General features: G+C 46.0%; 1 long non-coding RNA gene across 1 annotated transcript; it reads left to right on the forward strand.

The window, feature by feature from the left end:
* The first annotated feature begins 3,756 nt into the window (after positions 1-3,756).
* On the forward strand, positions 3,757-7,035 carry LOC124091886 (uncharacterized). Its single transcript, XR_006851457.2, has 3 exons — positions 3,757-4,524; positions 4,823-5,010; positions 5,874-7,035. It is a non-coding gene; the product is annotated as an uncharacterized LOC124091886 (long non-coding RNA).
* The last annotated feature ends 8,468 nt before the right edge of the window (positions 7,036-15,503 follow it).

Genomic DNA, 15,503 nt, shown 5'->3' on the forward strand with positions numbered 1-15,503 from the left:
TCTTTCTCTTTCATACACAAAAAACATTTACTTTTCACACCTTCTACTGAGCATGCTCACAGTGCCCTTTTCCAGCTCCTGGGGGTCACCCAATGTGTTCATCTGCATTGACCCTGTTTATCTCTTTCTTTCGTTTTTCCTTTTTTCTTTCTTCCTTCTTTCTTTGGAAGTACATACCATTGTTTGTGTTTAGATTTGCATAATACTGACCTGATAAAATGAGATGGAAAGGGTCCCATACTCTCCAATTTCTTGGATGTTTCCCACTGTGCAATTGTCATGTAGACCTACATTGTCTTGCTGACTCTACCCAGCCACTTTTCACCTCTTAATGTACAAAAGCGGGGTTGTTGTTACTTTTCTATTGTTTAATCACTTTTATTTTAGAATGATCTTCACACCATTTATGTACATTAAGTACATTGAAAATTTTCTGTAGTATCTTTGGCCATCTGAATTCTGGTGTATTGTCGACATTGTGTGTGTGTGTGTGTGTGTGTGTGTGTGTGTGGTGTGTTTCCAGGGATTGCAACCTAGACTCTAAGCAAGAATTGTGCCTTGAGCTACATCACCAGCTCCCATGCTAATTCTTAAGGTGTTTTGGGTCTTCTCTATTTATCTTAACAAATCTTGCAAGAGAGTCCTTAAATTTATTGATCTTTAGAAATGAATGGGAAAAGTAGTAGGTTCCCATAACAGTAAAGGGGCAAAGGGGATGATCAGATCATGAGCAATTCAGATATTATTATTATTATTATTATTATTATTATTATTATTATTAGGAAAGTGCATTCACTGTACCAAAACTTTTCAGCATCAAGATTAGGAGCACTGCACAGCACAGACTACCAGCTCTTGCCCTTGTGATTCAGATGCTGGCTGGAAGCTTGGCTCACTGATGCTGCCCAGCATTGCAGGACTGTGAGGGACCACTTAGGGCTACCATGAGAAAAGATTAATTCATAATTCAAAGGATGAAGTTTCCATTGCATGCTAGGGCTTTGGCATTACAGTAAAGTCGAGGAATCTTATGTCAAAGTTGGAGCCATTTGATTTATATTAGGTTTTATATTTTCATCAATTAGGAATTCACAAAATCCATGGGATTACATCCCAATGATCACCTTATAACCTCATTAACACAGTAAGGTGATCTCATATAAAATCAAAAGATAAACTTTAACGTTAAATAGTGAATTTGGCATTTGATCTGAAAGCTTAGAATATATTTAGGCAACTGAAGTATAAATGTAAGACCTAAAATGAAGAGAGAATCCTTAATATTAGTAGTGTAATTATTCTGAACTCATCAATGGCATTTATGTTCATGATTTGTTGTGGTTTGGATATGATATGTGCACTATAAACTTGTGTTTTTCTGTTGTCCTCAAAATCTTCTCCATTCACTGATATGCATCAGCTTGATTATGATATACCTGTGCATACATTTCATTTTTAGTATTTATCCTGCTTCATGTTCTCTGAGATTTCACGATCTGTAGTTTGTTGTCTATCGTTATGTTGTAAAATTGTTAGTGTTTATTACTGGAAATATTTTTAGACCTCTTTCTCTTTTCCTATGTTTCCCATTACAGATATTTATTTTGTGTAATCTTCCCAAGAACTTGGAAATGCTGTGTACTTTATCATTCTCATTTTTTTAAATTTTCAATATAATCATTTTCTATCGACATTGTCAAGCTCCTTTATTCTCTTCTTGTCTGTCTGTGGGCAGCCCATTGGTGACTCCATTAAAGGCATTCCTCACTTATGTTCTAATCTATTTCATTTCTGACATGCCCTTGGGATTCTTTCTTAGAGGTTGAATCCCTCAGCTTACATTTCCCATCTGAAATAGCCTGCTGTCTACTCGGTCCTCACAGTCATTAATGTGTTCATCAGCATCATTTTTAAATTGCTATGTGAAAGTTTTCAAATCAATGTCCTGTGGGAGTCTGGTTCTGAAACCTGCTTTCTCCCATGTCTTGTGTTTTGCATTTTGCATGCCTTATCATTTCTTTCACCACCCCCCCACAACACCACACCACCCTCATTTTACAAGATCCACCTGCTGAGGCTTTCCTTTGGAAAATGAATTAGTTTTAGGCTGAGAGCATGGGGAAGAGTGAATCCCCAGGCAGGAGTTTCCCCCCAGCAGTGGGCTGAGGGATAGGGCTCAGCCTCAGGTGTCTCTTATTCCCTATGCTTCCCTGGAGAGCTGTTCCTCCAGAGGTTCTAGGAAACCTGCAGGAATGTGGTAGGCTGGGAGGAGCTACAGTGCCTATTCATTTGGCAAGTAACCCCAGAAGACTTGGATGCTAGCTTCCCAGTGTAGGTCTCTACAGGTCCATTTTAACTATTAAGAAATGAAGGCTCCAAAACAGCACACAAGCTATTCAAAATCAAAGCACAGGTAAAGGCAGGTGAGACAGAATGCCTTTGAATAGGACTTTGGCATTTATTTGTGGACTTATCACTTTGTATTTCTGAAGGGTTATGAATTTATACCATAAGGCCAGAAAGGAGTGAGATAGGAGACAGACATAATTGTGTCTAGATGAAGACAGCAAAGAAACCACACATCTCAGCTTTGTGGTTCTCATTACAGTTGTTTATGTATCATGGGCTTCATGAGTTTTCAAAAACTTGGTTTCTTTGTGGGAGGAAAATGTTCATCAAAAGAAAGATAAACTTTAAAGTTAAAATAGTGAATTTGGTGTGCAATAAAAGAATAAAATTATGGCATTTGCAGGTAAATGGATGGAGTTAGAGGATATCATGCTAAGCGAAGTAAAGCAATGCCAAAAAGAATGTTTTATCTGATAAGCACATGCTAATCCATAGTGGGGGTGGGGGTGGCATGGGATAAGTGGAGGAACTTTGGGTTGGCCAAAGGAGAGGGAGGAGAGGGAAGTGGGCATGGGGATAGGAAAGATGGTGGAATAAAACAGATACATTACCCTAGGTGCATGTATGATTGCAGGAAGGGTGTGACCCTACTTCATGTACAACCAGAGAAGTGAAAAATTGTGCTCTATTTGTGTTCAATGAATAGAAGACCATTCTGCTGTCATGTATAAATTTAGATTAGAATAAATAATTTTGTTTTTAAAAAAAAGTGAAATTTGAAAATATTTTCTGAGATTTTTCCAGGTGAGAAAGATAATGAGCAATTAATTCTCTTCTCTTGTCCAATAAATTGAAAGGGCTCTTTGATGCAAAGGCCCATGACTTAATCAAGTGTGCATGGTAGGTGTCCAGCACAATCCCCAGCACAATGAATGCATAAGTAGGTGTTTCATAACTATTTCATTAGCTCAATTAATGAAGAAAATGCATGAGTTAAATGCTCAGTGCTTGGTTGCTTGTAGGTCAAAAACCAAAACTGAGTTTCGAGAAAAGTAAATATTAAAGTCCTCATTGAAGAGATTCATAATCTCTCTGTAGAAAGTGAATAATCCAATTTAGAAACATAAAACAGAGCACGATACATGATGAAGTGTTAGCCTAAGTACAAAATGAAGCGATGGAAAAAAAGAGCTTTAGGAGTGAGCTGGCATTGTTAGGGGAAGCTTCAAGAAACCGAGACCTAACAGGTAACCTAAATCAACTGGAAGGCAGCCAAACCAGGCGTTTTTATTGATCCTCCAGTGCTTCAACCTACCTGCACAACTGACACCGCCCACGGTATTCTCTCTGCACCACCGGAAGCCCGCCCATGCACGCTCACCTGCCACTCCCCTGGCCCCCACCCCACCCCTGCGCGCCCGCGGACAAGCGGGTGCACACTCACGCGCTCCGTCGCCTCTAGTATCCAGCTCCGAGGCGCCCCGGGCGGCAGGCCGGCCTGGGAGGGCGGCGGCACCCAGTCCCCATCAGCTGGCACCACGGGGACCAACGGTCAGAAGGACGCGGTTCTGCACGCGCCATTCTCGCCCGTCACGCGTCCCAGCGGCGCCTGTTACAAGCGACTCGCCCGCCGCCCTTGGGAAGTCCTAGATCCTGCTCCGCCGAGCTGCAGTCGCAGAGGTCAGGAGGCGTCCGAAGTTCTGGGGGCCGCCACCAACTTCGCGCCGCAGCCAGTTGCAGAAAGGGCGACCCGGGCACGTCCGCCTTTGCACACCAGCCGGCAACTGGCTGAGCGAGCGGCCAGGCCCGCGGACGCCACGGGCCGCCCAGGCAGCCGCTGGAGCGCGTCCCGAGAGGCGCCGCATTCTAAGAGGTTGCCGCCTCAACGGCTCTTCAGCGGGAGCGGGCACTGCAGAGGACCACCGCGGACAGTACGCGCCTTGCGGGCGGGATCTGCACCTGCATCTGGGGCCTTGGGGCAGTAGGCAATGCAGTGAACCATTCAGCCAAAGAGAGCACAGGACGCAGCACCTATTTCAATAATATTAAAGCTCTCATAGGAGAGACGATTAATACAATAGAAGCAGATGGAGATACAAGGAAGCCAAATGATCATGAAACGTTGAAAGAGAACAGCGGGGAGTTGACAGGACTCCACAATGGGAAGGAGGAGTGGTAAGATGCTGCCATCGAATTGTACAGTGTATTTATTATGTTTTAACCCACTGGTAAATTCACCATCCCACGTTGATTAGCCAGACTTTACCTGGAGAAGCCAAAGCTCTGCTTCTCATGCACTACTGATCCATGCCTTTACCTTTCTTTGTCCACCATAGATCAGGTCCCAGCAGCAACTCTATCTCTGGCTGTTTTTCAACCACCTCCAGCCACTCCAGCCCTGTGTCCATACACTGCTGCCTGAGAAATCTTCAGCCAGACCCATGTACTGACACTTAACTCTATGTTCTTTTAGAACATCCTGTGGATCTCACTGAAGAGCTTCCAAATTAGAGCCATAGATTCCTGAAACTACAAGTGGAAGAGGCTTTGTTCTGATTGCACTGTCTTGTGGAAGGCTTCTGATTGCACAGAACCCAGGGAGGGCCTGACAACACTGAAGTCAGAGCAAGAAGATGCTGTCCACACATCATGGAGTCCAAGGTAGGAGCAATGGCAAAGACACCCTGTAGCCACACAGTGTTTATGTTTCTGTTTTGTATGGTTGAATACTAGAAAGCATCTTTGTCTTCAGCAGTGAATGGGATGACCCACTAGACAGTCACACACTGAAAGTAGGACACTATAGAAGCAGGTCTCTATAACAGCTGGAGGACACTGCTGCTTTTGAAACCTGGGGAGGGAGTTTTGAATCCAAAAATATATGTCTGAATGCAGGTCTCTTTATAGTTTTCATATCTTAATGACCTTGTGTCAAGAGATCTGATTCCATGCCTTGGAGTGTGCTGTGTTTGTAACCACCTTTTCTAGCCCTACGTGGAAAGTTTACCTTTGCCAGGAGATGAGCTCATTCTCCCCTTGTCACCAAAAACACTAGCCTTGGACACTGATTGGTTATGAGCTCTTTTGCAAAAGACCAGGAGATCTTATTTGGAATTAGTATTTATTTCTGCCTAGACTCTTTTTTATGTATTTATTTTAAGTTGCAGTTGGACACAATACCTTTATTTTATTAATTTTTATGTGGTGCTGAGGATTGAATCTAGAGCCTCACACATGGTAAGCAAGCACTCTTCCACTAAGCCACAACTCCAGCCCTGCATAGACTCTTTCTGCTCTCCAACAAATTACCTGGGTTGCCCATCTAAGAGGAAGAGAAATTCCTTCCTCACAGCCCTGGAGACTATGGAGTCCCAGATCCAGGTGCTGAGCATTGGACTGCTGAGGGCATTCTTGCTGTGTCTGCACATGGCAGAAGGCAGGAGGACAGGGCGTGGGGTGGGGGGTGGAACTCCCACAGGCACAGCCTGCAGCCAGGAGACAAAAGTTCTTCTGTCATCTGCCAGGTGGAGGGAGAGCAGTGCACCCACTCTCTGCAGGTTCAGGATGTGCAGCAGCATCACCTTCTCTTCCTCACCGTCAACATCTGGATAACAGGGCACAGCGAGGACTGGATACTTCAAGAATGTTTTGTCCGGGATGAGTGTGTGCCCCACCAGTGTGGGGAGATGCAGGGAGAATAAGAACCTTCTGCAACAGAATCCAGTTTACAGGAAGAAGAAGAAGAACAGATACTAAGAGGAAGAGGGGAACTGTGAGATTAGGATGGAGGCCAGTGAATGGTCCATGACTGGCAGCACAATAACCATGGGGGAATTGGGAAGAGAGGCTCTTCTTTGCTGCCTATGAGGGTTCCCAGATGCAGTCTGAAGTGTGGGTTGTGGGACAACAGAATGGTACAGATTGAAGTTGGGTGGGAGATGGATTGGGGGGCCTGTCCCTTTGCTGGCTGCTTACAGCCATGGACTTGAGGTATGGGCAGGAGCTGTCACTGGAAGCAGGAGAAGATGGAAAAATCACCGCCATAGAAGGGGGGGTAGTGTCCATGGCCGTGTCCTCAGGCAGCACAGTGGGATGCTGGGAAAGATGAGCTGATGACTTTGCTATGGTGGTTGGGGGGACACTCCTAGCAGAGTCCTGGCCCTGGGTATTGGGGCTATGAGTGGAAGGGACTAGAGCAGGTCTTGGAAGGAATGAGGAGAAGGAGGAAGAGGAGCAGCAGGAGGAGCAGCCAAAGGAGAGGGATTATTAGGAGGAGGAAGAGGAGGAGGAGGAGGGAATGGAGAAGGGGAAAGAGAAGAAAATGAAGGGGGAAGAGAAGGAGGAGGAAGAGAAAGAGGAGAAGGAGAATCAATACACATGGGGGTTGGGGATTCCATTCTTGAAGAGGTAGACTTGGAGGGGAAAGGGACCTGGGTATGAGGTGTGGGAATTTGGGAATTGGGAGGTGCCACAGGTCTTGCCAGGTGTGTGGTTTGATGAAACACATTAGGGGTAACACCCACACTGGGACTGGGCCTGAAGGAAAAAAGAGGGTTAGTGGGAGGAGGCAGAGGAATGGAAGTTGGGATTTCCCCCTCATCTTTATTAGGTGAGGTGGAAGGTCGAGGGATAGATAGGTTCAGGGGCCCAGTAGGCTGGAACTCCAACTGCCTGTTGACAAGGATACTTGGGATGGGGGAGGGGTCAGTGGGTGGGGGAAGTGGGCCTGCATTCCAGGCAGGGACTGCAGGTGGGAAGAAAGAATGGACAGACTGAGTGGTGGTGCAGTCCTCCAGAGACTCTCTTCTGCCCTGTAAGACCTCTGCATCAGCCTCCAAGTTCTTCCTCTTCGCACTCTGAACCTCCCTCATCAGGGTGCCTGAGTCTTCCTCTGGACACAAAAGTGGCCGCTTAGCAGGTGGGGGGCAGCCCATCTTGATGCCAGGGCTTCAACAATGTCAGGGCCACCGGCATGGGCTGTTTTCTTTTCTTGGGCCTCCAGGTAGCAGCACTTTGTGGATGACAGCTCTGTGATGGAAGACAGGAAGGCTTTTGGCCCTGCACTCCCTTGATGGATGCCTAGGAGCCTGGAGAGATGGGACAATCAAGTTCGTCTAGGCTCTCCTTGGCCCACTTGTCCTGCATTAAGCAGCCCTCAGCATTAAGCAGGGTGAGCACTCCTTGAGCAGGGCAGTGGGAGCTGCAGGTGGCAGGGCTCCCACATGACAAGTTCTTGGGAGACACCTGGGCCCTCTCTGGAATGCTGTTTCCTTCTAGGGGCCAAGAACTGGGCTCCAGTGCACTGAAGTCTCCCTGAGTCTCCAGAGGACATGTTGGTGTTGCTTTCCCTTTGCTCAGGGCACCCCTCTGCAGATCCTCCTGCCTCTTTTGCCATTGGGAACTGCCCTGCTCCTCCTCCTCCTTCATCTTCTCCTCCTCCTTTCCTCCTTCTCCACCACCTCTTCTTCCACCTCTTTCTCCTCTTCTTCCAGTTCCTCCTCCTCCTCCTCCTCCTCCTGGTGAACCTTGCCTTCTTCACGCTGTTCATGGGCCCTGAGCTCTGCTTCTTCTGGATCACCAACAGGGAAGTGAGCTGGTATCATGGGCCCCTCAGTCTGGTGGACCTGCTGATAAAGTGGCCTTCACCAAGGAGTGGCCTGCACTGAGGAGTGGCCTGCACTGAGGAGGAGGGATCCTTACAGTTGTCCAGGGTTCAAACATCCACGAGTTCCTAAGTGATAGGTCTGGCTTTATGTGGAAGGACCTCCAGGACAGCAGCAGCAGGATCCCCAGAGAGGAGTGCACCACCTGCAGGAGAGGGTCTCTGTTGCAGCCAGCTACATAAGGCACCCGAGGTCAGGGATCTTGGTGGACATGCCTGCAGGCAGGGCTGATGGAAGAGGCTGGTACAGCGGGGTGATTCCTGCGAGGAGTGGGAGCATTTCAGGCCTGATGGATGGGTGTCTGATGGTCTAAGAGGGCCCAGCAGCGTGGCCTGCGACTGTGCTTGCTCAATAGACTGCCCATTGAGGGAACCTGTTGCTCTTCTGATCCAACAGTAGTCAGAAGTGCAGAGGAGCTCGGCAATCACCAGCTCCCCTGGAGACCAAAAGCTAAACTCTATGTTTAACCCTTGTGATGTGTGGCTGGCACGCATGACGGAGAAGGGACTTGGGGCCAAGAAGGTTGGTCAAAAGAAGGCCTCCAGGGTAAAGAGACCCTACCCCCACTGTCCCCTCTTGCTCTGAGCTTAGTGCTCCTCCAGACTCTGCGCTGCTTCTTATCCCACACCCACCACACAATTTTCTCACCACTTCAAAGGGTCATTCTGAGGCTGCTTTCCTTTTGGTTATTTAGGCCGTCGTTCTACATAATATCTCTATGGATTCTACTTGACATGACTGTAGCCATCCAGAGTTGAAACAACCATCAATTGACCCCAAATAGCTCTAGTCAATTTTTCCTCCATAGTTCCCACCATACTATCAATTTAGAAAACCATTACAGTGGTCCCTGGAACTGTCCCACAGGATTCTTGAGCCAGTAATGGTGCCTGACTGTGTGTGATATTACTTCAGGTAAAATAAGTTCATTTTGTTTGGGAAGAATTCCCTTTCATCCTAACCAAAGCATATACATATCCTTTTCTCTAAACCATATTGAAGGTGTGCAGTATTCTTCCTGTTGCCTAGCGTCATATTTCACTTGGGACACCCAAAGTCAGCACTGAGCAGCCCTTTGCTGCCAAACCAGCTCGATTTTTTCCAAATACACTACATGTTCTGCTCAATATTTAGACACATTAGCCCAGTCTTCCTGAGGTTCTGTAGCACCCCTGAGTTTCCAGTTTCATCAGGCTGCATGGGCTTCATGTGGAGGGAGGCGGACCCTGATCTAGCTTCACCTTTGGATCCCTGAGCATCACAGCAGACAAAAGAGGGGGCTCTGGGCACCATACACTGCTCTAGGGGAATCTTTATCCTGAATTCATGGAGGTCTCTGATCCTCAGAACCCCCCCGGGTGTCCAGGGGAGTCAACTCTGTGATTAATCCTGCTATCAGACATGATTGCTCCTACTTTTACCCCATCCCTGGGGTCAAAACAGGGAGAAACCTCTAGCTTTGGTGCCCAGTTGCTCTGTAGCAAGGGTGCCTCCAGGGCACATCTGCTGGATAAATTGCTCATTAATAAGATTTCATGGGATGTTTAAACTGGCCTATTTCATCTTTACATGCACAGGAATATTGCATATGTTCCCTGTGCCACACCAAATACCAGGCAAGAAGGAGAAAAATGCAGCAGTTCCATTTCCCCCACATCTTTTGCTTTCCTTGGCTTCAGTTACCTGTGATCAGCAAGGCTCAAAAAGTGTTGTCTTACTCGCAGAGACAAAGACTACATTCGAACGAATTTTATTAGAGTGTATTATAACTGTTCCATTTCACTATTGTTAACCTCTTCTAGTGCCTGCTCTAAAGTGAGCTTTTTAACTGTGCATTGTGTAGGATAAAGCCATGTATCCAGGGCTCAGTTCTCATTATTTCCAGTGTCCACTGGGGGCCTTTGAACATATTACATGCAGAGAAAGAGGTCTACTGCATGAGCTGTCGGGGGCCCAGATATTCTGTATTTGAAATGGTCAGTAAAGCTGCCATTCCTCATTTAGCTTGAAGTGGATCTGATGGAAAAAAAAAAAAAACCAGAAGCTCTCCACAATAATAGCAGCTCACAGGCTCAAACATCATACAGATCTGAAGTGAGGCCTATCTGAAGGAAGATGATATTTGGGTTTCAAATACATATTGGATACAGAAGACAGAAAAACTTTAATAACCTAAAAATTGATGTACATAATAAAATAATCATTCTCTGGGTATTGTAATGAATTTACCATGCATATTTTAATTGATTTTTGTGGTTAGTAAAAAATATGCAGGTACAAATGAGTCATGTGACATGTAATTTTCTCTAGGATAATGCTGGCTTATGCTCAGGGACTCCTTCACCACCCAGTGGGTCCAACCTGACTGGAACACAGACCCAGAGCAGCAGCTGCCAGCTGGATTGAGACTGTGGGGAAAATTCAAGTTGCCACATTCCATAGTCGCCCAAGCTGGGATCTGACTGAGTGAAGAAAGACCATTACTCCACCCGGCTATTGAGAATGCTGTCCTTCTCAGCAAGGGACCCAGTGTCCCTATGGGTACATGATGTCCCTAGCAGGGAGGTGATCCCAGACACCACTTGCTGTCCTCATCACTTTAAGAGAGTTCCGTTCCTGGAACCTCACTCTCTTATATAATTCTCCTCCTACAGAAAGCCCCAAAATCAAAATACTTTTAAAAACACATGATTAAGATCACCACCCTGAGAGTCTTGTCATACCTCTGCCTGATTCTGAAGTGGGTCAGATGTAGAGTAAGATCCTCCCAGAGGAGTTTTTGCATACAAGGTCTCTCTTCTTCCCTCTTATACATTCCGTCTCATTCTTTTTGTGACACAATCATTACTTGAATAAAGGAGTTGCTTATGTTTCTGAAGACACATAAAGTACATCATGCAAAGCAGAGCAATTTATCCTGAGGGGGTGTACTTTATTGATTCAGATGGATTCCTTATTCTGGATTACCTCCTCGGTGTTATGTCTGTATACGACTAAAATTAAATTGTGAACAAAAATTTTTAAAAGTATCCATTAGGACCTATTATTATTGTTGTTGAAACCCATGAAGCTATTATTTAAAAGGATCACCTCTCCCCTCCTGTAAAACTACCTTCTTTGGAGGTTGAGGAAGTTAATTAATCCAAATCAATTCCTCTATAAAGCATACTGAAGAGCACAATGATGGCTGTAAAAGGTCTTTTTTCTGTGATTGGGACGATCCTATTGAAAGTTTGGAAACCAAATTCAAAACCTATTCCAATCAGCAATTCAAAAACATGTTGCTTTTTCCCCCTTTTTAGTCACCATACCCAGAGGAATATATATTTTAGTAATGTTACTATATCTTTAGTACCACAACTTACACAAAATTCGATCCACTTTTTTAAAGTCTTAGAACTAGTTACTCATGGCTTTGCAAGACTCACAGGTGATTAGAATTTGAAGATTGAATGAAAAACCATCAGAGGCCAGGCTTGTCTGGGCAGGATTAGATATTTAAGTTATTTAGATATGTTTCATTTCCTAGGGAATAATTTGCATATCTTTCCAGCCACACTGATCATTTCAAATCAAAGGAAAGACACATCCAGCTCTCAAAGCATAATGTTTATTAGACAAATTCAAAATTACACACCTGAACATAGTGAAAAAATACTCAGTTAAACCCTTTCAAATTGAGTTTGCCTGGAGTATTGCAATCAAGCCCCCAGGACTTCGGGAGACAGCCTGAAGGACAGATCAGGGTATTTCTGCAGGAATAAGGGTCTCACTCACCTGTGATGGGGAGGGGAACCCTACACTTTCAGATCTCACTGTCTGAAACTGCTCAGCAGTCATTGAAGACGCCCCTCCCATCACTGATTGGATCCTGTGTTGATGACATTCCTCTGAGCCCTCACTCTATCTCTTTCCATAGAAGAGGAAGAAAGCAAAAATGAAAGTTCTGTTTCATCTCCTGGAAAACTGAAACACCAAGGCTCTAACTAAACATGTCTTTAATTTCCTCATGTGTTCATGTGAAGAAAAAAACACAAATTAACCACTGAATACAGCTTGAAGCCACAAAAGTTAGGGCTGAAATATGATTTTTGTTCTTGGATATCCACTTCTCTTTCCTGACACAGAGGAATGCACAGAAGCACCCAAACCTGGGTCTGCACATTTATTCCTCTTTTCAGAGTATTCCAGACAAATGTGCCTCAATAGGAATTGATATTTCAAGAGAATGAGTTAATTCATGTATGAATTATTTATTTTTCCTGCAACATGGGCTGGGCATCTTGGGCATATTGGGAAGATGAAAGGTTCCCTACGGGTGTTTCTGACCTGAACATCTGTTTCCAGAAAAGCAGGTGTGGAAAAATGCCCATCCCGAGCTGTTCTGCTGAAATACACTAAGTGGGAAGGAAGGGCTCCAGGGTTCTGTCTCTGTTCAGACTGCAGAGCTGAGCAGAGAGGGTATGTGGGTGCCCCTTTCTCAGGTAATTGGGTCTGTCAACCAGCAGGTGGCACTAGATATCCCAGTACCTGCTAAGTTTGGAGTCTTTCTGATAGACTCACCCATGCTTCTGCTTGAGGACGCTCCCCCATTAGCGGTAAAGATACTTTCCAAGTTGAGAAACTCAGGCTCTTAGCTCACCCTAGCAGAATTTGTAACCCACTTCATTCTTACATACCATCTATGGACCCTGTGTATATCGAATTCAGGAAGTAGGGTTTTCTGTCAAAAAGAAAACTTAGATGACCACTAGGCCTTCTGTAAGCATATGTACTATACTTGCCTCCCTCCCCCATACACACAAACACGTGCTTCCCAACTTGGTCTTTAGGTATAAATGATGAACCATAGCATATGTTTAAGGTGTACTACTTGATACATTGTGAAATGATCACCAGCAATGTATTTATGTCTATCATCTCATGCATTTATGATTTTTTCCCGAGGCCTAGAATTAAGAAACTTAAGATCTTCCCTCTGCATAGTTCAAGAATATGAAGCAGACATGTTGCCCAGAGTCACCATGCTGCACACTGGATATCTAGAACTTACTCAACTCACAGAACTAAAACCCCACACCCATTGAAAAATTATACCTCGATTCCCCCCATGTAACAAACACAGCAATACCCTGCCCTGCGGCCATCACCACCAAGGACACTTGAATGGCCCCTTCTAGGAACCACTGTGTGATGACGTCATAATCTTCAAGGGTAAACATATTCCTCAGTTCCAGGGTGCTCTTGGCCATGCATTTATGAGTATATGAATGGCAGTGGGCATTTCTGCAAGGAAACTCATGACGTATGTGCAGATAAGTGAACTGTAGAAATCATTTTGACTCCACCAGGATGCTCCCAGAAGAGAATTTCACTGGGATGCAGAAGTGCTAATTGAAACCCAGAGAGCATTTCACAACCATTCTTGCCTGGGTAGGGTGATCGTCAGTGCACTTCTTCAGTGTCACTAGATTGAAGAACCACCTCTCCCTGTGAGCAGGTTCATTTCAAGTTGCACACTCTAAACTTCAAACACAAAGCACTGAGAGTATCAAGTGGAGGGCATCTGATGGAGTCTAGTACGGACACTCGCGGCTCTCTGCAAGTCCTCCAGCAGGTCTGCGCTGGGGCCCTAGGCACTGCAGCAGGACTCAGGCTTGGCTCTGCAAGCTGTGCAGCACCTTAGTCTGGAAGGGTCCAGTCAGCCAGGCAGGCATCAATGGTGCACCCATGAGGGCAAGTAAGTCCTCAGGTGGTGATGGTGGTGATAGTGATATGTTGCATTCAGCCTCCGAAAACATCCAGCTGTATATGAGCGCCAGGCTGTTCCAGCCACCATTGTTCACACTGCTGGTGTCCAAATGCCCTCCATGGTGTACCCCTCAGGCACCCACGCTGCGTGATTGGACATGGGAGGGCTCAGCGAGTAGGGGAAGCCAGGTGCCAGAGCCCGCGAAGCCATGCTTGGGGCCCCACCGCGGGCAGCACCGCCTCATCTGCCCCATGGGGGTCTGTCCTCTGAGGCTTGGGGCAAACCAGTGAGCGTCGACGTGCCACCTGCGAGGTGGGAGGGCCGCTGTCCACCCCTTGCAGGTAAGGCAGGCCAGGCAAGTGGAACCCATGCGGGTGGTGGGCACCTAGAGGGGGGACCTGGTCACGGTAGTGGCTGCAGCTGCTGTGGCTGCAGGATGTAAGAAGCCGCAGCACGCCCCATCTTAAGCAGCTGGTTCCTAGCTGGAGAGGGCGGAGTTGGTCTGGTTACCAGACCTTGGCTTTCAAGGTTCACAGGAGCTCAACTTGAGCCCCACCTAGACCACAGTAGCTTGCTGGCTGTCAGGGCCTGTCCAGGTCAGTGAAGAGCTTAGGTCCTCCCAGCTCGACAAGGCACTCCTTAGGACAGCAACCGTGGCACTAAAGGTCCATAGGAGGCTCTGAAGGGATGCCAGTCTTAGGAGCTGAGCAGCAAGAAGTGGACCAGGAGACCATCACTGCAGCATGTCCAGCTGTAGCCCCTGCAGTTGACCACACTACTGGTGCCATGCTCTCTACCCTGAAAGCAGGAGGACAAGGATGAGCAAGAGATGGGGAAGGCCTTGGAGAGCTTCAGCAATAGAAGGGCCCCAGAGATAACCAGCTGCAGCTCTGGGCTCAAAGCACTTGGGCAGACACCAGCCCATCATAGTCAAGGCCATCCATGCTCAGGTGCTGCTCTGAGCTAACTACTGGCTCCTGGGGTGAGAACTGAGCATGGAGACTGGCCAGAGAGGAAGATGATCCTGGATGCTAAGAGAGACCTAGGGTGCCTGCAGGAGAGCATCAATGAGGCTCATCCATCCTGTCCAATGACCTTGAATAAAATTATCCAAGTAGTTATGCCTTTAAATCATTTTCATGTCAAATCCCATCAACACATAAGAAGTTTAGAAAGATCAGATGACAAACAACCCATCACAGTACTTGTAAGATGTGAGTACACAGTGTGTTGAGTATGATGCAAAAAAAAAAAAAAAAAAAAAGACAGGTATAAGAACAATCTAGACCATGTGTGATGTACTCCTTCAGTCAGGTAAACACTGTAGCCTGTGTGGCTATGCTATCTGCCTGCTCACTTTCAGTTCACATCTCTTATATGTCTCAGCATTGTATAGCCATGATTTTCTGGTTTTGTTGAGTTTTATTGAAATTTTTTCCTAGCCTTATGGTGATTTTATTTTATATCTTTCTATTACCATTATTCTGTGCTATTATGGGAAAACTCCATTTGGAGAATGTAAATTGTTTTCCAAATGCATGGCTTTAATGTCTAGAGAAGAAAAAAAAAATAACAGAGAGAGCCAGACAGTACCCAGCTTTATGACAGGCCTGTTATGTAATACACATCAGGAACAAGGGCCTTAAACATAGGGTAGGGTATAGGTTGCAGCACTCAGGTGCCTACCAGAAATCCACCAAATGCAGGTAATGCTACAAGAAGACAGCCTCCACCTGAGG

Source organism: Marmota monax, unplaced genomic scaffold (assembly GCF_021218885.2).
Source record: "Marmota monax isolate L192 unplaced genomic scaffold, Marmota_monax_Labrador192_F-V1.1 WCK01_AAM20220418_F8-fsc00595, whole genome shotgun sequence".
NCBI classification, from domain to species: domain Eukaryota; kingdom Metazoa; phylum Chordata; class Mammalia; order Rodentia; family Sciuridae; genus Marmota; species Marmota monax.